This window comes from Merops nubicus, unplaced genomic scaffold, assembly GCF_000691845.1.
Source record: "Merops nubicus isolate BGI_N331 unplaced genomic scaffold, ASM69184v1 scaffold7119, whole genome shotgun sequence".
Taxonomy (NCBI): domain Eukaryota; kingdom Metazoa; phylum Chordata; class Aves; order Coraciiformes; family Meropidae; genus Merops; species Merops nubicus.
This window is the reverse complement of record NW_008630085.1, coordinates 3,460-26,417: the sequence shown is the minus strand read 5'-3', so window position 1 is coordinate 26,417 and position 22,958 is coordinate 3,460. Positions and strand designations below refer to the sequence as shown.

Sequence of the window (22,958 nt, the reverse complement as noted above, 5' to 3'; positions counted from 1 at the left end):
TCTTTTGACTCGTCTGCTCTGAGGGACTGATCCCTCTGTTCCAGTTTGTTGAAAGTTCTATGAATTCATTAAATGGGTTCATGATTATGATTGTTTTTTTCCTCCTAATGCCCAAATTACTACTTCTGATCTTTTTTGAAGTTCAGGTTTTTTACTATGCCTGTGAGTACAAATGGATCTGCTGTACAGGGTGTTAGTGGCATTACTAGGTATGGTACAAAAATTCCTGTACTGTTTCAGTCTGCTAGCTGTAACTGAGGCATGACCATGAAGCTGAGGCCTATGAAAGGCTGCAAGTCCTCTACAAAAAGCAAACTCTTCCTAGAGGATTTCTCTTCCTCCCCTTACTGCTAATTTCTATAGTGTTATCTTCTATTTTTAGATATTGTATCTCATTTCCTAGACAGCAGAATTGTGGACTACAGCCACCCTGGATGACACGCTTAGTGTCAATGCGGTGATATATTGAAGATTTTTAGCCCTCTTTGAGGCTGATTTATCTAAATGCCTGACTGCAAGAGTCACACCAATCTGTGGAACAATTCAGTGGTTAAAACTACATATGGCACTTTTTAGGTGTTGAAATACAAAATGTGTTGAAAGCTCAACTTTTTTTTTTTTTTTTTTCCATTTTCTATTATTATAATTACAGATAACAAACAGATGGATATAAGTCAACAGAAGAAATATTAAGGAGATCAACTTAGTCCTGAATCAGGTTGTTCTCACCATTAGAGTTAGCTAGAGTTCCTGCTGTATTAAAGTGTGTTAAATTCCAAGTGTTATCTCAACAGAGAGACTGCAGTCTGCAATGAACTGAAACTATCCGTCTATAGCTTTCCTAAATGAAGGGCCTAGATTCTGCTCCTCAGAATCTTGGAAGAACCTATGGAGTGGTTCGGGAAGAGTCATCTTCAGGTGTCTCTGGTTTTCAAACAGATCCTTCCTATTTTTGTAAAAACCCTCAGAAAACCTCTGCAACTTACTGACAAACTGCTCCTAATTCTGTCATACAACTTAACTGGAGCTTGACAGGAATCTTTCCCTTTCCTCCTCTCTTTCTGTAAACACTTCCTATGCAAATTGTTTCTAGTCTTCATAGTAGCAGAGGTAAGAAGGAATCATTCTTACTTTCCTTAAGGAGTGGAATTGGGGTGGAAGGTGAAGGGGAGGAAGGAATGGGGTGCTTGGCTTGTGGGGTTGTTTTTCTGGGGGCTGTGACTGTCAGTGGGACAAGTTAATTGTGTCCTTACCACAGGAGGAGCAGTTCACAGTGAGTCTGGTTGCCAGTTTTCTCAGAGTCACTGGAGCGGTTGCTGTTTTGCTACCCATTGCAGTGCAGACAGGCACCTTACTCTGGCTCCAGGGATATGCTGGCTTCAGAGAGAAGTGCAATCAGATTTTCTTGTAATCACTTTGTTAGGGCAGCCCACAAGTTGTTGGAGTCAGCAGCATCCCAAATCAACTGTATTTTCTATGGCTCTTAGCCTGAAGACTGGGGTAGTAGACAACTTCTCTGCCAGCCCCAGACTAGGCTAGTCATGCTTGTAACTGTGATACAGCTGCATCCTTGGACTATTCTTCACCTTTCTTCCACAGAATTGAACTTGTTCCCATATGGATTTGTTTCTCAGCTTTTAGAATATTCATGTATATATGAACCTTATAAAACTTTATATCTAAATAAGACTTGATCTTCTTTCCTGATGTTACTTTACAACCAAAAGGCTGACTCTTATATGGAACATATTATGGGCAGCATTATTCTGCGCTTGTGCTTCCTCTTACTTTTTTCACAAATTTTTGCTGCTGTCAGACATGAAATATGGTGCTAGATGGACCTTCAGTATGACCTTGCATTTCTGTACAAAATGCTAGTGGATGGAAAAAGGAACACTGAGTTTGATTAACAGCCATAAAACAATGAATTCATTGTAAAATTGATGGAATATAATTGATATTATAAATACTTTTATGGGGCATGCAGTCAGATTAGATAGTCTAGTTAAATCTCAGTTTCCAGACATGGAAAGTTATGGAAGAAAGTCATAGTTATGGAAGCAGTATTCTTTCTTTATTAAACAGAATGAAAATACAACTGCAATATTGAGCTTGACTTTGTTAAAATGATCACCTAAATTATAGTCTGGGTCAGGTAACTGGTGCCTTTGGAAGAAAAAAAATCTTTACACAGATTGCTGAACTAGGTTCTTAAACTCTCATTTCTTATTCTGTGTTTTGTTACATAAGACTAGTATGTAACCTGAAAAGAAAGGAGGGATTCAGGTAAAGTAAACATAAGGCAAATGGAATTGTAAAATATTTAATTCCTATCAGTATAGATGCATTTTCTGCCTGAATTCCAGATGTTGCACATAGATCTGGCATTTACTATTACATATATATTAGACAGTATACATTAGATAGTTTGTTAATGTGCATGCACACTAAAAAAAAAATTAAAACTTTTAATATATATTTTCCATAACTATAGTTCATAAAGGATATAGTTCATATAACAGTTAGTACATGCTGGGTTTAACTATACAATATTATTGTGTAAGCATTTTAAACTGCTCATAAAAGCAATGTTGGCTGTGGCAGATTGACTTTAAATTACTGAGCCTAGTAGAGGTAGGTTCAAGCTCTATCTTTCAGATTCTTGACTTCTTAAAGGAAACATCTTGTTTCAAGTAATGTAACTTTTCTGATCTTTGTTTAGTGTATCCAATTAACTGACTAAATATCAAAGTCTCAAAAAAAATCTTCAATTACACTGTGAAATATCATCATCTGGATGTGTCTGTTTTCCTATACGTCCATAAGACACGGATACATGGCAGGGTTGTCACCCCTATATTGCAAAATATATAAAGTTAATAGCTGTAGGTGGAAGTGACGATGCTCCCTACCAGACCACCAGGCTGGTGGAATTACTTGAAGAACTGTCTCCATATGACCCCGCAGTTTTCTTGTGTAGGTGGAAAGCACTAGTCCCTGCCTTAGTAAATGATGTTTGTAAAGCATCTTTATTGATACTAATATTAAGGCAACTAGAAACACTGTTTGTGCAAAAGAACTAAAGATTTTTTAATGCAGGACAGTGAAGCACACCTTTCCTTCTTCTTCCATGTAGCTTAGCAAGTCTGTGAGTTTACCTTTTGGAGTTTTTTCCACAATTTTGCTTAACTAGTGTAAAAAGTTTTAGTATCCCTGTGGAATTTGAATTGGTACGAAACTGACAAAAAACCCAGCCTTCTTCCTAAATTCACAACAACGCATCTTGCTGTCTGTTGCCATACTCTAGTCTAACGACATTTTTCTAGCTGTGGCCAAGGGAATTACAGGCAAGACCACAGTCTCGTTTTAACATGCCGAGCACACACAGCACCATTTGTTGTAGCCAGGTACTATTCCAGTTTGATTTTTTACTCCATGAAAGTGAAATAGGATCCCAACAAAAAGGTGTGGAGAGTCTAGACAAGTGGAAAAGACTTGGTCATGTAGGACAGAGTTCTGCTCCCTACAATGAAAGGGAATTTCGTGCCAAAAAAAACCAACTTTGCATGATTTGGACTTTTTTCTAGGTACCAATGCCTCATTCCCCTGTTTCTGGTAAATGTTAAATTCTGCCAGCCATTGGAGTAATATGCATTTATGTGAATTAATGCACATTTATGTGAAAAACAGACATACTTCTTCCTTGCAGTGTTCACAGACTTCACTTTTCTCCCTTAATTTGATGGTTATGCACTTCCTTGAGCTTTGTAGCTAGGAACAAACTATCTTGGCAATAACAGATGGTAGTGGAAGGAAATATGGAATGTATTTCACTGAATCATTTGTTCATTAGTTATGGTTTAGATAAATAGAATTATTTCTCATTCAAGCATATCCCTTGGGAATCTAGTTTGTTATTTGCATATTTTTTCAATAAAGTCTCCTGGGTCCCTGTGAAAAACAAGATAAAATACACTAGAAAAGACACTACATTCAAGCTTATGAGACAGGCATTTTTTAGATGGATAAGGGGAATTCTTATATTCTATTTCTCCACAGTTTACACAGACAATTCATTTTTCTGTATCAAAATAAAGACTAGAGACCTTGATCATGGTTGATGATGTTAGTGAAATCCCCAGGAGACAACTTACTTCACAGTCAAGATACAAAAGTGTCATACAACTCTTTTGCACAAACAGTGAGCATTTCAACCTTGGAAGCAATGAAGTTCACATCTTCAGTGTATCATGAATAAAAGATGTGTTCTGGATCACAGCTTTGTAACTTAAAGAAAAACATCAAAACTGTATGGTTGCCAAAAATAGCTGATTCCCCCATCTGCTACAGATAAGCTGAAATAGAGCTGTGTGAATCCTGCCAGCTTAGTTTTGATCTGAATAACAGTTCCTCTAGTAATTGAGCAACTCTGAAAGTAGCAAGTCAGTAAGGAGACAGAAAAATTCAACAGCAAGGTAGTAATTCCTCTAACTACAGCCAAATGCTACAAATACCCAAGGTTTCCCTCCCTACTGAAGCTGAATCAAAAGATTTTGAGGACTGTAATTTTCAACTTTTCTTCCCCCCTCCCTCAGCCTTTTGTCCATCTGCTATATTTTCCACTTTTGTAAAATGGCAGAATCAGAAAGAGGAGATTCATTTTGCACCACAGACTGTGAGATTAGTGTTTCGGGTTTTGGTTTTGTTTTTGTTTTCCAGTTTTTCCAATTATGTGTTACAATACTTTGATTAGATTTTTGGTGTAAAGTGTCTCTTGCTCTCACAAACAGTCCTTTAGGCTGAGAAATTTCTGGAGCAAATCATGCTGCTAATGGATGTCATCGCTGTGGAAATGGTTTTCATGGATTATGGACCATCTCCATGAATAACCCTGAAAATCTGGAAGGAACTTCTAAGGAACATTTTATATCACATTACATGAAGAAACAGAGTTGTGAATCACTGATGTGCTACCTTAAATTATCAGAATACATATTACCATGTTTTGTAGTACATGTTGGTACACAAGACAAACAGTGACAGAGCTAATCATAGTGTCTATGGTTCTATGAGGATCACACACAAGTGACAACCAGTGCGATCATCTGAACTGACTTTTGTCTGATGCTTTCTCTACTGTTATTTGCCTTTCTGTGCTGTTGCATGGCACATGAAAGTCTGCAGTACAAAGCTACCTTTAAAACTTCAATGCCTCCTTGTGCACACGGAAGGGAGAAAATTGTACTGGAGAGCAAGCTTTGGTCCTAACAACTTTCATGACTCTCTATAGTGCGTTAAAATTGTCAGCTGTTGCCTTAAGTAACTTATAGAACATTTTGGGTTAGGAAAGACCTTTAAGTCTGACCATTAACCTAACAATACCAAGTCCACCACTAAACCCTGTTCCACAATGCCACATTTGCACATCTTTTGAATATCTCCAGGGACAGTGACTCAACCACTTCCCTGCAGAACTGCAGAGTATGTGATTCAGCTTGTAACAGCAAATGAAGATGAGTTTTTAAGGGGGATGTGTATGTTAATTTTATAGAACTGATCTTTTTCAACAAAGCTCTCATTTGTGCTACACCATTGCTTGAAAATTTCCATGAGGTGCTTGCTTACACACCATATAAATGAATAGCAGGAGAAAACCACATAGGTCTGGGAAATTATCCAATACATTTAGAATGCCTTAATTATGTCACAGTTTGCAAAAACATGTTTTATGAAGACAGTATTTGAAACTTGGAACAGTTGTTATGCATATCTGAAAATAAAAATTCTTGCTAATAGGTCATCTACACACTTGGTATATGTAATGCTTCCTTCTTAGGTTGTGGCTTTTAACAGTACCCACTTGTCAGAACTGCTTGAGACTTTTGCTAGTAATTGCTTGGGGAGGATTGCGAATAGATGATAATACTTTATATATTTGCAATATATTATCCTTATATGCTAGGCTGACTCAGAGGCTAAGCCATTTATTTGTAAATCCATTTTATTATGAAGAAGAAGCTCTAGCTTATCAAAAAAGTAAAATCATGATAGGCTTACAGTTATGGCTCTGTAGGAGAAGAAAAATACATGCAGACTGCTTGATTCTGATTACCACCAATTTGATAGAGCACCATATCATTGTTGCTCAAGGGTGTAAAAATTACATTTTTTTTTTTTTTAAGTACATTTAGGTAGATAAATGCCATAGAAATATTTTTAATCATACTTTTATTAGTACTTCCATCATCATGAAATTGATATCAAACCTTCTGTTCGATCTAATACTGTCTGAATATTCACATGGCTGTTACTAGAACTTCCCTGTTGTCTAGACCTTTGTCTGGATAGTGGTCTAGAACAATCTAGAGTGTATTCTGCACTGCTTGGTGCCTGATCTGTATGAGTTTTGCTGAGCTTCTTCCTCACAGATGTTGCATATAGATTTATGGTGTATCTCCTTCTGTTCATCAACAGAATATCATAGATGAGAACAGCTTGAGAGAGCAGAGAAGTAATAGCCAGAGTCTGAACATCTCATCTGAATGGTCATACAGAGCCATATCTAAAGTTAAAATCGTATTTAAAATATTGTGAAAGACTCAGGGTTTTTTTTACTGGTGAGTATGGAATAAGTCTTTAAATTCCAGTTTATGTAGTCTGGCTTTGGGGCAGGTTTTTGGATTGTTTTGTTGTTTTTTTTTGTTTGGTTGGTTGGTTTTTTTGTTTGTTTGTTTGTTTTTGTTTTAAAGATGGTAAAGTCTAACTGGGGCTTGTACTGAAATTCAACACACAGATCATAACCCCACTCTAAGAGTCAGGCTATGACAAAAGGCCAACCTCTGAGCCATCTTCTGAATGACAAACTCTTCTTATTACTCTCTAATAGCTAAAAACTCTCAGGTTACAATTACAACCCAATGGTGTTTTGAGCCACTCACTAATGACAGAGTGACTTTGTACTGAACTAGTGGTGGATGATAAGGGAGACAGTTTACTTAAGGCTACCTCATCCTATTCACTGGGACATCTTGCCTTATGTCTGAAGTAATATTTAACCTCCTAGTTGCCACACTGGGCTTCAGAAGGTGAGCTGATTGATCTTAATTACCATCTTTTCCGATGACGTGCTGAAATTCATAATAATAAACTGTTCACGTACACTACTTGATCTGGTAACAAGAAGTCATCTGAAGCGTATATTCCCTTAGAAGTCTTCTGTTGTGACAGAGTTCTGCCTTTGTCTGCTCAGTTCTGCTCAGATTGCACAAGAAAAATAAGCTGGCTCATTAAAATGTATTTTGTCATCTGAATGTAAATGCTGTATTTTCAGGACCTGAAAGGAATACAAGGAATTGTTCAGTGCTGTCAGTAAGGGGAATGACTGTATGATTTAATTGGTCTCTTCTATGTCTAGTTCTTAGGGTTTCATGAATACAGTTGAAAATATAAGTTAAGAAGTATGCAAAAATGTATTTTACACTTTGGTGTTTCATTAATTTGATGCTTTTCAGTCAAGGGCATAGAAATTTCATAATTATGGCAAATAATGAATAGATGTATCACTCAAGATTTTATGGTCAGAATGGAGGATAAAAGACTAAATTTGGCACTTTTCCCCCCACCTCTTTTTCTCTGATTCAGACCTTTATATTTGCTCTAATTTCCAGATACTATTTTAAAGTACAATAAGTATTGTTCATATGAAAACCAATGCAAAAAATGTTTTGTTTTGTTTTGTTTTAAATTCTAAGACACAAATTCAGATAAGAATGCAATCACTATGCAGTACTTACATGTAAGAATAATTTTCTTACTCTTAAGGGGATTACTGACAGATTTTAGAAGAACAGATACCCAAGTAATTTGCTATCTCAGTAAACTGTCATTAGCTATCTGATATATTCACCTACCTTTAAGATTTTTTTAGGCATATTTATTCCAATGAATAAAGCAGGCAACTATAGACTTGTCATGAAAGTGGTCCCTTTTTTATCTTGAGGGCAGCCTCTCCACACAATTCGCACATTGACAACTATCAAAGAAGCATCCTGTTTTGTGTAAGGGATTTGAAAGGACCTGTCATTCACTTTCAAGAAAAAGAAAATATGATTTACTTTTCTTGTTGGTTAGTACAGTATGCATTTAAGTTGTGGTTTGTGGGTTTGTGTGTTTTTGTTTGTTTGTGTTGTTGTTGTTGCTTGGGGTTTTTTTTGTTTGGTTTTGTTTTTTTTTTTTGTCTGCTTTATTGCATATGTCGCTGTATGGATGGCAAGTGAGGAAGGGTTATCTTTCTACAGGGGGAAAAAAAAACCCTTCCTGTTCATTTTTCATCATGTGAGTTTCATTATTACTTCTGGGTATTGTAAAACAGGCTCCATGAATCTTGCTTTCTATTCTCCTGATACTTGTTTGAGTAGAGATGGAATAACATAATTCATGTTTGAAATCAGATGCATGTCCTTTACATCTATCTTTACCTTATTCAACTACTTTTTAACCTACCATATCTTTGGCATTTGTGTTATTTATATATAGAAGATAAGAGTCTTCTTGGAGAGCAGTGTCCTTTTTCTGACAACATGGCAGAGAGTGCAGTCAACATACTCACCTCAGAATTTACTTTTCAGTGTGTATCTCCAGAAGCATGCTCTCTTTCTCTGCATCATGCTAGGAGTTGCACTTTCTTCAAAAAGGAAGCTGCAGCACACTGGGTGACACGACTGTTTCTATCCAAATGGGGATTATAACTGTAAATATAACCAGTGTTTTAATGTCTAAAAGCTGCATAAGGCACCATGTAGAATGTATTAAGCTGGCAGATCCCTCAGTATTTTTCAATGTTAAATATTTTCTTTAGTCTTTTCCTATAGAATTCCTTCAACTACAACTGTGCATTTCATTTTACTGATACTTACATACGTGGCTAAACTCCCCTGTTGTCTAAAATCAAGCAGTTGAAGTACTAAGGCCTGAACAGCAGGCCATGAACCAAGGTTGGCCTCTAGATGAATCTCACAACCAAACATTATATAACATTGGAATATGCATGATCATTAGTGAAATATGTCCAATTATTTGCAAGATATGTGGTGTAAATAAGATGTTATATGAATATATTTGTTTTTTCCTTTTCTAGGAGCATGTTGTCAAGGCTGTGAATCCAGATACCTAGCCTTGCTTGGAAGCATGTGGTCAGAACCAAGTAGATAAAGAAAATCCCTTGGTTCCTCCTTGAGCCCCAGTCAGTCTTTTGGTGGAATCCAACAGGAAAATGAAAAAAAAAAAATGTTTCTGCACCTGAAGTTATGTAAACTTGTTCATTCAACTATATAGAAGCTGGACCCTCTTGTGGCAACTTTGGAGATCTCACCTACGAATGGACAAAGTGCTTAGGACCTCCCAATTGCCAGGACAGATTTTCAAAATCCTCTCTGCAAACAGGGCTCCCCAGCAGCTGTTGGAGTGGATGATGGCAACGTATTATTAAGGTTACTGGTGAAGTATCTTTCTTAATCACCGTAGCTAACTTTATGTAGTATCCTGTTTACTTTCTGTACTATTTAAACTAGAGTATAATAAGCCTCTTTTTCTGACTGAATTCGTTACCTTTTTTTTGTATTGCCTTGAGATAGACAAAAAAATAAACCTACTCTTTTCATTGGCCTGTGTGTCCTTTCTGTTGACCCCATCAACTGTCAAAACAGCCATCCATTCCAATTGTGGATGCTCATAGATTAAAGAACCCCCTTCATTTTTAATACCTGAAATATGTGAGAGATATCTTGAAATTGTGTTTGTTTATGTGTGAATTAGTTACAGTTTTCTCTATAACAATATAACAGAACTTAAAATAAAGTCTGTGAGCGTTATATAATAATTACTGTGCCAGCCTCAAAGTTTTTGAAATAAAAAAAGAGAAAACTTCAAATGTTGTGTCTCACCACCTAGATTTTAGAGCATAATTATAATTATGATCTTTCTCTGCTGTCAGAAGAGAGGGAAAAAGAACAGAAGATCTGTCTCCTGTTTCTTTCACCAAACCAGGAGTTGACAGACTCAGAACTCCTGTGTGGTTATGATTTTTTATGTGCTGGTACTTTCTGTCGCAAGAACAGTTCTTCCTCATTTTCCTTTCTTTCTGCATGTTTTCTGCAACTGAGAAAAGCTATCTAGCATTTTCTGTCTATATAAATACTACATTTCATAGGCTATTGCAGAACTGTATTTTCTTAAAACTGATTTAATACGCCACCAGCTTTTTTCCCCAGCAGAAATAATTTCTTTCTTATTCAATGAAGCAAGCTATTCACTTACCATGAAACTGTTGGAGCATTAAGTGTTTGCATATCCTATGTCAAAAACAAAAAAAAAAGGGAAAACATTGGAATTTGAATAAGCTGTCTTGTTAATCAGGAAAAAATGTAGCACCCATTTCCAAGACTTTACATATGATGAGAGAATCTAAAACTCCATCATCTTCTGTGCTGTCTTCTTATGATGTGTGAGATACAGGACAAAATACTCACTCTGATCTAGCATAGATATGTCCACTATTTAAAGCAGTGCTATTCAAATACCTAGTTCATAGAGTAATACTCAAACATGGCAGTCTCAGTTTTTCTCCCTAAAAACAAGAGTAACACAATCCTCCTGGCTGTGCAAGCTTTTATGTGCAAATCCAGTGTAATTAATTTATGGAACCCGGATGCTTCACTTGGGAAAGGGTGAGCATACTCCTGCTTCACTTCCTTCTCAGGCAGCAGGGTGGGGCAGAGAGCCTGAACTGTACTGCTGTGTGTGTCTCTTCAGCATGCCTTAGGAGAGACCTTTGTGTCCATACAGCTTCTCATACCTTTAAGCAGACAAAAATTAACAAATACCACAACACAGCAAGGGGAACAGCCAGTTTTCATAAATGCTTGTTCTAGAGTACAGTGTCCTTGCTGCTCCTGAGTATGCAGGGAACAAAGAGGAGCTGTTCTCTTTAAGGACCTGCAGACCCTAAACACTCTAATGTCCTTAAATAGCATATGGAAAATGTGAAGAGGCCTTCTGCCATTGGGTGTTTTAAGCCCCAAGAAACTTATTTAGCATTACATTATCAGAGCTCTCTAGACTGCTGAAAACCAGCAAAGAGCAACTAGCACACAATAACCTCACAGAAAAGCAAGTTAGAGATCCATCAGATTATCTGGGACGTTACCTTGCATGGTACTGACTTGTGATCTGCAGGATGTTTGGCATTCCCATCTCCCAGGCAGTGTTCATATAACATGAAGATGTGAAGCCTTGTTAAAGATGTGAAGTTAAAGTTCTTGCTAGGACTGGGACCTTACCAAGCTTGCCTAGAGCTTCTAGTTCTATCAGTTTTGGATGGGGTTAATATATTAACTGACTTGATGGTGTAATTCATTTGAGCTAAATGGCTAATTTGCAAGGCTTAGAATGTGCCACAGTGGCATGATCATGAAGGCTTAAACTCTTTTTTCACATAAAAAAAAATAAAAACAGGCACAAACAAGCATTAAAAATATTTTACCATTATGTTCTGTAAACAATTCTGAAAATATTAACTCAAGAACTGTCAGAGTATGGGTAGGCTTCCTATAAAACTTGCAGACTGCTGAGTGATGATGACTCTTTGTGTCACTAAAACAGCCTTGTCTTTTCAAGAACCCACAGATTCTCTGCAGCACATATGTACAGAACTTCAAAAGAATTTTATTTAATCAGCACTTCATGGGATAGCAGGTAAGGAATGTTACACACAGACCAAAGTGCAATTTCCTTTAGGAATTATAATGTATTCCTGATGAATAATGAAATTCTGAGAGAGCTCATCAAAACTCCTTTCCTGTAGTTCTCAGATTCACAGAATGATTTTCAACTGCCTGCAAAGCCCATGTGCCTACAGTAAACCATACAGGAAAGATGAGATCACTCCCTAGCCTTCATTTGAGTGTACCCATCCACATCTGAAACATAATAGTCTTGCCTTGTCCAGGTCATTCTTTAATGTGTTCTGGTATCCACTAGTTTTGTGCTACAGCAATTGGAACATCAGCTCACGTAACCAGTGAACTCCAAATAAATCCAAATATTTATCATTATTCCTATCTCATTTCTGTAGCTAAGGAGTGCAGCTATAACAGCCTTCCTGAAATCAGAGCATTGTTTCTTCAGCCATAAAAACAAACCTTTCAGAGAAGCAGATACAAGTCAGCCACGGTAGGGATTCTCAGACCTGAAGTGTCGATAGCATTAATGGACTAGAGCTGCTTCTGAAATTCACATCTCAGCAGAGATCTGGCAACTGCAATTGCTGTGGATGTCTTGCAGCACTGCTCCCAAGGGAATACCTGCCATACTGTATGTTGTCTTCAACCTGCTTGGACTAAAACCAATTCTTTAGCCTTAGCAAAAGTCTGAGTTGTAATATTTACCTTTTAACATTTAGTAGGCATGGTTTGGTTATTTTCTCAGGTTTTTCCTGAACTAAACCAGTCTGGTCCAACATAAACACCCTGATAACTCTGTCAGTACACATTATTTATAGATAATTACCAAGAATGCACAACACTATTTTTCAATCTTACATTCTGTCATCTAGTCAAGAAAACTGTGTTTCAGGTTATTTCAGGCTGTTGCCAAGTGTAGCTATATGGATCAGAGGCAAAATGTCACCACTCCTTTGTCAAGAGTCTGAGGTGAATGTAGGACGAGAAACGTGGAGAATGAGATACAGCTGACAACCAGAAGCTTAGATTTCTTTCATCAACTCTTTGCAGTTCCAACTATGACGAACTTTCAAGTTTATGTAACACACTGTCAGAGGTATTTGGCAAAACCACATGAGCATCATGAAGCAGAATACTTGGAATATGAAGAGTAAACATTTGTTATAGTTCATGGCAATTTTTTTTTTTTCTCTCTGCCTAGCAGCACATAAAAGGAAGAAACATCATCTTGTGAGAAGTTAGGAAAGAAAACACAAAGGCAATCATGTGTCTCATTTGTTCACAAAATTACTTCAATTAAACATTCATACTGGACAGTTACACATTAAATAACTGTAGCTGGCTGTGCATCCCATAAGCAGCTAGCCCTTATCTTCATGCAACCGTAGCAAATCCACATACAAATTAAATTCAGATGCATAATCTGTTATTCCAGCAAGTGTGTGCTGTGTTAGTCTCACAGGTCTTCCTGAAAACTGGTCTGGTCTGTTAGAGGTAACCAGTAACTGCCCAGCTAATGGAGGAGTATCAGCCATGACTGATTCAGTTTGAGTATTTGTTAGGATTGTGCTCATACTAATGATAAGACATCAACGTTCTTACATTCATTCTTAGCTTTATTTATTGACTAAAATTTGCATGAAAGAATCACCTATATTCTCTGGCAGCTTCTGGGAAACATGATTAAAAACCTTAGGCTTGATGTAACATTATTCACATTTTTTCAAGTCAGTCATGAATTCACTTTCTTTTAAAAAAGAATCAAGGGGGAGCCATTGGAGCTGAGCTGATTTCACTACTATACAAATGCACTGAGTTCAGAACAAAATAACCTTTTGGATCACACTGAGCTTGCAGAATCAAGCTGCATGTACATAACTTTCTTCAGGGCAGGCTTGAACAGCACTGCTGTCTCAGATCACAAGATGCCATTACTTTTTGTTACAGAATTGATATGATTTCTTTTTTCCTTTTCTTACAAAGAAACATGTGGCCCAAATGAAACTCTTGCTTTTGGGGGGAGGAAGAACTGATGCTGAAAGAGAAAGAATTTCTAATTTGCTCTGCTTAAATAATGGTCTTTTGTCTTGGACTAGACAAAATTTATCCTTTTTTTAGCAATAAAAATCTTTCAATGCTACTTCTGTGTAACCTAAGAGACATTTTTGTTCTAAAATGCCTCGTTATCAGTGCTGTGCAATGTTGAAGGAGTATGAAAAAAAAAAATCTTATTTCAATGACTTGCAATGAAATAAGTAATTTTCATGACTTCTTTCAAGTCCTAGAATCATAGAATCTTTGGGTTGGAAGGAACCTCCAAAGGCCATCTAGTCCAGCCCATTTTTTGTGGTAATATTCTTAAGAGGGACTCCATTCAGTCGTTGCGTATTGCTGTAGATAAGGTGCATAATCCTGTCAGGTATGAGATCAGTGTGAAAAGAAGCCAGTTGCAAGGCTGCAACCAACTACTGGCTTCATGTCCCAGATGTTCACAATCCAGTCACTCTCACAAGTCACCATTAGCCCTCTGGAGATGTCCATGGACACGTGTGAAATGGTGTGTTTTCCTTCATGAAAGGTTGCCAAGGGAGTGCGGTCTTCATCTTTGATTGACTCAAAACAGGAATCATGGACATGGATCTGGAACTCAAATCCCATGATGGGGTAACTGGACCATTTGGTACTGCGCTTGCTACATATTGCTTGCCCACAATTTCTGCAATGATACTGTCTCAACCCTAACGTCTTTATGTCCCACATTTGCTTCATATTCAAGAGGAAAGGCTGTTCACACTTCTGGAAGGAATCACTTTCTAGCCATTGAGGAGCCTCTTCTCAGCTGATGTCCATGTTCCAAACAACAGTTCCTCCATCAGCTGAACAAGACACCAGCTGCCACGACAGCTGGATGTAACAGATAGCCTACACCTTGTCGTGAAGTCCCTGGAGCAGCAGCATTTGCCCCTTCCTTCCACCGATGTCCTACATGATAATGCTGCGATCAGAGGCACCTGAGACAAGCAGGCATTGCACAGGATCCCACCATGGGAAAGTAATAGTTCCTTCATGTCCTTTGGGTGTTGTGAAAACAGAACACACATTCTGCTTGAGCTTCAGGAGAGAGATCTGTCCAGAATAGTCACCAATAAGGCTTGCTGAGTTCCATGATCATGTTGTAGACACAAAGCTCAGGAGGTGAAGTCTTGTCTCCCCAGCATACTCCCACTCCTGGTGCACAGTGCTGATAACCCACTCTGACTCCAGGCAGAAAGTGATAGCAGACACTCAATTCTGATGAGCTGGATAGGTCTTAACAAATTTTATCTTACTGAAGTCCTCCGAAATATGAAACTCCATGATGTCTCCATTGTCCTGGCCTACAAATATTAGTCTGCTGTCATGATGAAAAGCCATGGCTGAACATGGTGATGCTGCGGCGTGGTAGATGCGGGGCCGGTACTGACCACTGTCTCTCTTCAGCCATACCCATATTGTTCTGACCTCACTGGCTGTGATGGTGGCATCCTCCCTGGGGATGAGGAGCGCAGCGACTACGTCCTGGTGCCCCTCGACGTTGCTGAGTGGGACGTGTGGCTGCTCTGTGGCTGTGAGTGGACTTTAGCTGCCACGTCACGGCAGCGCCCAAGTCCTTACACTTATAGGTCTAGCTACAACAGGGAAAAATAAAATTTTCTGGTGAACTTTGTAAGTTTGAACTTTGTAAGGTAGCAAGTGCAAGAAAGATCACTTGGTCTGAAATTGTTAACTCGAAGCACAGATGGAAACGAAGCTTTAAATCTTTAAACCGTGCCACCTCTGAGTAGCTCCTTTGCCTGCCATTGTCGGTAACTTTCAAAAGGACAAATGAATTGGAATGATCTTCTAAATTTCCTTTAATAGATATTCTGAAAATTAAAAAGCTTGGGTTAGTAAAAAGTGAACAGCTGTTTGTGAGCAAGTACATTTATTTGCAAGACTGCTGTAGGATAATAATATCTGAGGTTGGAAGTGTCCTCTGGAGATCAACTCTCTTGCTCAAGAGCAGGCTCGGTGAGAGCAGGTCACAGGCTGTATCACCATTTGTTTTATTTGTTCCAATTTGGTCTTTTTTTTTCAAGAAAAAAAGGAAAGATTTTATATAGTAATGCTTCTAATGAAATCAGAGCCTTGTGGAAAGGGTATATGAAGGAGAGGAGAAAGAAACCCTTTAATAAACTCTGTTTCTCTTCCATTTCATTATACTTTCTCATATTTACTAGATAGTTTTGGATAATTTTATTTTGAAGACACGCTATAATGAATAGTGTAAATTCTGTACTGTTGTGTGAATAAAAGTATCAATACATACTTCGGTAAATAGTTTTCTTTTATAGCCTCTGCTTTGGAATTTCTGAATATACAGTCCAGCAGCTGAAGTGCCTATTTGAGGTTAACTTGAAACCAGTCTGAGGTTGTTAGGGCTCATACTTAAAGTAAATAAAAGTGATCCTGGCCATCTGATACTGCCTGTCATGTTCCTTGTATCTCCTGGCGTAAACAAGGGCACTTAGCCACATGATACCCTTTCTGTTCTCTTTACCTGGGGCTTCTCAGATCACTGGTATCACTGTCTGTAACAATGTGGTGAAACACTGGTAGGATGGGAATTTTAAATTACCTTTGTTGTACTCTTTCCATTTAAAATGTGAAGACATCTTATGGATCAATTCCCTCTCTTCTTTACGACTATATAGGGTCTTTTTGCTTTTGCATGATAACACCCGGAAAACAAAAACAACCAACCCCAAAACAATCACTAATATAAAAAAGCAATAGCTATATTTATAGCTGCCTCAATATGTCTTAGCAGTAAGAAACAAATGCAGTTTAAACAGCCAGGTCTCTGGATTTGCCATAATTATAGAATCATAGAAAATATTGTGCTGGAAGGGACCTCTAAATGCCATCTAGTCCAACCCCCCTACAAATAAACAGGAACATCTCTAACTAATAGACCAGGTTGCTCAGGGCCCCATCAAGCCTGACCTTGAATGTCTCCAGGGATGGAGACTCCACCATCTCTCTAGGCAGCCTGTTCCAGTGATTAACCACTCTCATATTAAAGAATTTTTTTCCTGATGTCTAACCTAAATTTACGTTTTTCTAATTTAAAACCAATACTCCTTATCCTGTTGTTACAAACCCTTCAGCACAGATCTTCCTCTGCCTTCTAAAAAGCCCCTTTCAGGTATTGGAAGAGTGCTGTAAGGTCCTCCTGGAGCCTTCTCTTCTCCAGGCTGGAAACAAAACAACAACTCTCACAGCCTGTCCTCATAGGAAAGGTGCTCCAGCCCTCTGATCATTTTCATAGTCCTCCGCTGAACACACTCCAGCAGGTCCACATCCTTCTTGTGTTGGGGGCTCCAGAGCTGGACACAGGACTCCAGGTGAGATCTCACCAGGGCAGAGTAGAGGGGCAGGATCACCTCTCTCCATCTTCAGGCCATGCTTCTTTGATGCAGCCCAGGATGCAATTGGCCTTCTGGGCTGCTGCTGCACATTGGTGGCTCATGTCCAGCTTCTCATTGACTAGTACCCCCAAGACTTTTTACAATGCACTGCTCTCTAACATGTCCTCTCCCAGCCTATATTGATAACATTGGTAGCCCCAGCCGAGGTGCAGGACCCAGCACTTAGCCTTGTTGATAGGCCTCATACGGTTGGCCTTGGCCATTGATCCAGCCTATCTAGATCCCTCTGCAGAGCCTCCGTACCTTTAACCAGATCAATATTCCCATCCAGCATGATGTTATCTGTACACTCACTGAGCATCCACTCACCAAAGCAGTGGTAAAGATATTAAAGACCAGTGGCCCTGATACTGATCCCTGGGGAACACCGCTTGTGACCAGCTGCCAACTGGATTTATCCCCATTCACCACCACCCTCTGGGCCCGGCCATGCAGCCAGTGTTTCACCAGGGCAGTGTTGCTGGTCCAGACCACAGTGCGACTCGCTGTGGCAGCTGGTACCCACTCCTCAGCTGCAAAGCCTGAGCAATGGGAGGCTAGAAACCAGGTAAGGAACTTAGAATTTGGCAGCCTCTGGAGGGTCTTTAAATAACTGAAGAATTCAGTAGAAAATAGCAAGTCTTTAATTATCATGCTCCCTTCTCTTTTACAGAGGAAATCTATGCTTAACCAAGATCTGCCCTTTGCTGGAGGTAGACTGAAGTGGTTTTTGTCCACATTGGTGAGAAGTTCTGCTTGTTGTGTAAAGGTTTTTTCTGTGTATTTTTTTTTTAAATATTTGCATAGATCACGCTCCATGTAATAGTTTTTCTCGAAAGAAGATGACAAAACAACACTTTGAACAAGAACATCTCTGTGAACATGAGTGTGCAGAATGTTGAATCATAGAATCATAGAATCATAAGGGTTGAAAACGATCTCTAAGATCATTAAGTCCAATCATCATCCCAACACTACCGTGACCACTAACCCATATCATAAAGTACTGTCCCCTCAAACTTTTTTAACCCAGCCAAGGATGGTGACTCCACCATCTCCCTGGGCAGCCTGTTCCAATCCTTCACCACTCTACATGAAAACAGGTACCTCTTCAATTTATCTAGAGAAGCTTGGAAGTTTAATATAATTACTCTGTTATAAAATAATTAAAAAGAGAGAAAAGAGTGTTAAAAATTAGAGGGTATGGAGAGACACTCACAGTGTTCAATTTGCTCTCCGTGGAGAATTTGTCAGGTAGAACCAGTCCAGTTCTGAACTCTTCCATTTTGAAAGCTTCCAGAATACTGGTGTATAAAAAAAACTATAACCTCTGATTAAAAAAAAAAAAAAAAAGGAAAATCCCCACCTTAGAGAGCAAGGATTATATGTACTATATTTAAGCACTGTGTGGTCTTAGCTCTCTTGTTGAAGATCGTCAGTCGTAGTGTAGAATGAGAGATTTCCTGAGAAAATTCTAAAATATCAACAGTTTGTTCACTAAAGAGCAACATGAACTTCCACGTTGTTACACAGCATGATATTTTTTCCCCCTTGATAGCGCAGATTTAAATACAAATGTTTCATTTTTCTGTTTCGTGATTACAAGACAAATGAGACAATTTAGGGAAAAAAGCCCCAAATGACTGTATGAAGCAGATACAATAAATCTTATTAGGCTTGATGAACACTGCAGCTGGATGGATGTGTTGTACAGCACTCCTGAGGGCTGACTGGTCTATTCCTTACTTAACAAAGCAAAAATGCCAGATATTGAGAAGAATCTGCAGCATCAAGGCACCTGGAAAAGTTATCTTTGGAAGTCTTGAAAAGAAATTCCAGGCAATGAATGAAAAATTGCTAAAGTTGATGTTGAACCTTTTAACTGAATTCTCCAACACCTTGACAGATATAGCAAGGTGAGAAAACTTTGAGTAAATCTACATAAGGAAGAGGACAGTTATCATGTGCTTGATTAATCTACTTCCTTTTGCCCTGTCTTCCAAATGAGTAAATAAAACTTCCTTCTGGTAAAGGAATATAATTCTTCTGTCTAAAGAAAGACATGCTTCTTATGGATTAAAGCTTCACAGATATGAAGTGTGAGGTCTGAACAAAGACTTTTTTATGGCTGGGGCAGTACCTAAGCTTTTCTGCCCATTTAGGTTATCCGATATTAGATGAACAGCCAACAGTTTTCCCTCTGTGTGGCAGTACTGGAAGACTGTTTTCCACAGATATTTTTTTTTTTTTTTTTTTCCTTTGCTGAGTATATTGTTTTGTCATCAGCTGTGGCTGAACTTCACCAGAGTGTTCAAAGTTTATCACACGGTCTTGGACACACTTTTCCACAAAACCAATTCTGCTAGAAAACCAGAACAGTAGCTTCAAAAAGTAGCTCAGTGTACTAGCTGCAGAGTGTTGTGAATCACCCGAAAAAAGGCACCATCTATACACTAGGGTTATCCCAGCTGATTTTACATTGGTACTGCTGGTAGTTTACTTAAAACATTTGCTGCATGCTTATTTGGGTGGATAAACTGAACTAAGGGTGTTGGCTATAGGAGACTGCAAGTAATTGACCAAGATTCAACCTACACAAAATTAAAATGTTTTGTTAAAAGGCAATCTGTTGGAAAATTCTCAGTCTAGGCTGTGTTCAGTGATTTTTGACAAAGCATGTTCATTATGTTGGTGGCAAATTCATAATTTCTCAAATTCAAACCCCTTACCAAGAGAATGATGAGTACACAAAAGTTGACTAATTATTAAGTGTACCAATTTCCAGAGGAAAGTTTAATATGAATAAACTTTTATAGTTAACAAGAAAAGTCCTCTGGATCTAAGCTTAAAGGTGCTGAAGTATCTGCAGTATTTTTTTAATTATATTGACAATTTTCCTTAAACTATCCTACAGGCTTTGAGAAAATGTATTTGATACTATATAGGAGTCTTGAGAAATCACCTGATAGAATCTAGAATGAGATGTCAAAGGATGGACTTAAAGTATACACACCTGAGAACCTAATCCTACAGCTGGGGAGGTGGTGATGGTCTTTTGGTTCTTTCCTTCTTCCTGCTTCCTGTTAAATGGTTTTCCTATTTGTTAAAGTAGGCTGTTATAAGTGAGGATTATAAGCTTGGATTGCTCATGAGGGAGCCTGAATGTCTCTGAACCTGCAAGTGTTGTGCAGTGAGAGAAAAGGCCAGCTTCATCACCCACCTGACTGGCAGAGTCACGTGTGCAGCAGGTTTTTTGAGTGTCCTCTTTTAACAAGAACTACATGCTACAAAAGGTAAATCTGGAACTAACTCAGTGCACAGTAACCTGACACAAGTCCCTTTCTATTGGTTACTAGGAAACAGCCTTCTTTTCTCTCTAGAGCTCTTGACTTAAGGTTAAGTATGGACATTTTGTCCCAGTTTTATATGCCTGTGGATCATCTCTCTAGCTTGGTCTATTCTTTCCTACTTTATTATTTTGTTGTAAGGCAGTGGAGGAAGGGAAAGGTAACTACCTCTAATCAGAATAGCCTGGCCAGTAAAATGATTTTACTTATTCTTCTTTATATAGCTTACTGGTTATATAAAATAGTATATATGGATATTAAACCTTTAGAGGACTTAAGCCTACCTGTTCATTGCAATCAGTTTTGGTGTCTTTTGATGTTTTAAGGACCTGGAAGAGTTATAATGACATTTAGAACAATCAGGCTGTTATAAGAATAAAAACCAAATGTATTTTAAAAACCAACAATAACAACAAAAAAAACCAAAACCTCTCAAGCAAACGTAATTCAACAAGATATTGTTTTCAGCCCAGTCAAAACTGATGCCAGCAGTAACCTCAAACTAGAAGCTGGTTTTCAGTTGACATGATGTTCTGGTTCCATGTAAAAAGGGGTTCAGGGCAGGACCCACACAGAACAGAACTATGTACTCCCCTCCCCTCCCCCCCAGAGAGAGAGAGAGAGACTTTGAAAAAAAAAGAAAATGAAGTATATTGTTTAACAAGGAACAGAAAATGAAAAAGGGAGGTAAGAAAAAAATATATACAAAGATTAGGGGAAATACAAAAATAAGCAAAATATACAAAACCCTCAGAAATAGTTCCAAGGTCCCACGGAGCGAAAGCACAACCTCCACCTCACAGCTTCAGGGCAGGAGTGAAGTTAACACCCACTTCTTGCCTCTTATCAGAGTGTGTGTCGGAAGGGAAGGGAATACAATGGTTCACCCCCATCTGGAGTCCTCCCACGTGCTGGAAGGTCACACCCCCATTCCAAGCCTCAAACCACAACACATGAGCAAGGTATTTTAATGTAAGTATTGTCTGTAATGGTTTTTGCTGCTTTTTTAATTTTTTTTTTTTTTCAATTTCCAACAGTAACTAGGAAAGTGGTCTTAAAAGTAATGATGAAACATCTCTTAATTCCATTCTCAGCCTTCAAAATGTCGAGGGAGAAAATTACTAATAAAATTAAAGAGGCTCCAGGAAGCCACGCATCTGAACATCTGCAGTACTTTTGCAGAAACCTTCCTATAACAAGTTCTTTCTGGCTCTGAATATGTGTATGTCTCTTTTTTATGTATAGGGTCAGACTTCTGGAGAGAAGTTACTGCTCTGGAAACTGGATCTGAGTCAGATCAGCTTTCAATTTTAAAGAAGTTGGGCAGCAACTAGCAGTACAGTAGCATGTGCTTGGGGCATTACTAAGCCCTTTCACTGGCCCTGTAGAAAGTACTATGTGGTTTTTCCTTGATGTCTGATGAGTTTATCTATTCTTATTATACAAGAAATTACTAAACTACTCAAAAGTGGTTAAAAATATTGTCCTGAGTTCAGCTGTAGAGAATGCTGATGAAACTAATACCCTGACCCAATGTGAAAATGAAAAGCAAAAATCAAAAATTTGAAATTAAAGTTGTATGACCTAAGTTTATTATAAGGTGTTTTTCTAGGGTTTCTTATTAAATGAAATAATTGTTGCAAATTAAGATAGCTTACTCATTGCAAGGAGGTAGCACACCCACTGGAAGACTGAAAACTAGGAAAACTGAATTTTTTTTAAGAAATAACTAGAAATAAAAGCCACGTCTAACTATAAGAACTAAATACTCTGGTACTGGTTACTTTGGTGGTAAGAAATCATATTGGGGTACGGATTTTATAGAAAATCTGTTATTTAATTCTTAAGCTTTCCCATCAACCTGAATTTTAAAATTTCACATTAAGACTTGAGGGTGATAAATGTTAATTTGTTTTCATGTTTACTTTTTGGTATTTTAACAAGAATCCTTTTTAGAATGGATGCCTGAAATTCATGTGGAGACAAGATTCTTAATGTCAAATCAGGAAATTCCAACTTAACCAAAATGATCTTTTCCTCCTTTACCATTTTTAGGGAGATGATAATGTAGTGTTTGCAAAACAAAATATTTCAGCCAGAAAACTTTAATCCAGTCCTTCTTTTTAGTTCTGTGTTTATATCCCTTTCACCTTGTTCTTAGTAATGTTTTGAGATTTAAGTAACACTAAATAACACAGTGGCACTAGTTGATAACCAATTTTTACTTTTTTTTTTTTTTTTGTATAAGAAATTACTTAGCAAAAAGTTCGTGCTGCTTTGAAAAAATATTTACTTAAATTTTGCTTGGCTGTTAATTGTACATAATTGTACTGAAAATCAAAAGTGATTAATTTCTTTTTTCAGTTATCAGTTTTGTGTAATTG

The 22,958-nt window shown here is 38.0% G+C and overlaps 1 pseudogene; it reads right to left on the bottom strand.

Moving 5' to 3' along the window:
* Window positions 1-14,156: 14,156 nt before the first annotated feature.
* LOC103779520 lies at window positions 14,157-15,387 on the bottom strand (annotated as a pseudogene).
* Window positions 15,388-22,958: the final 7,571 nt, after the last annotated feature.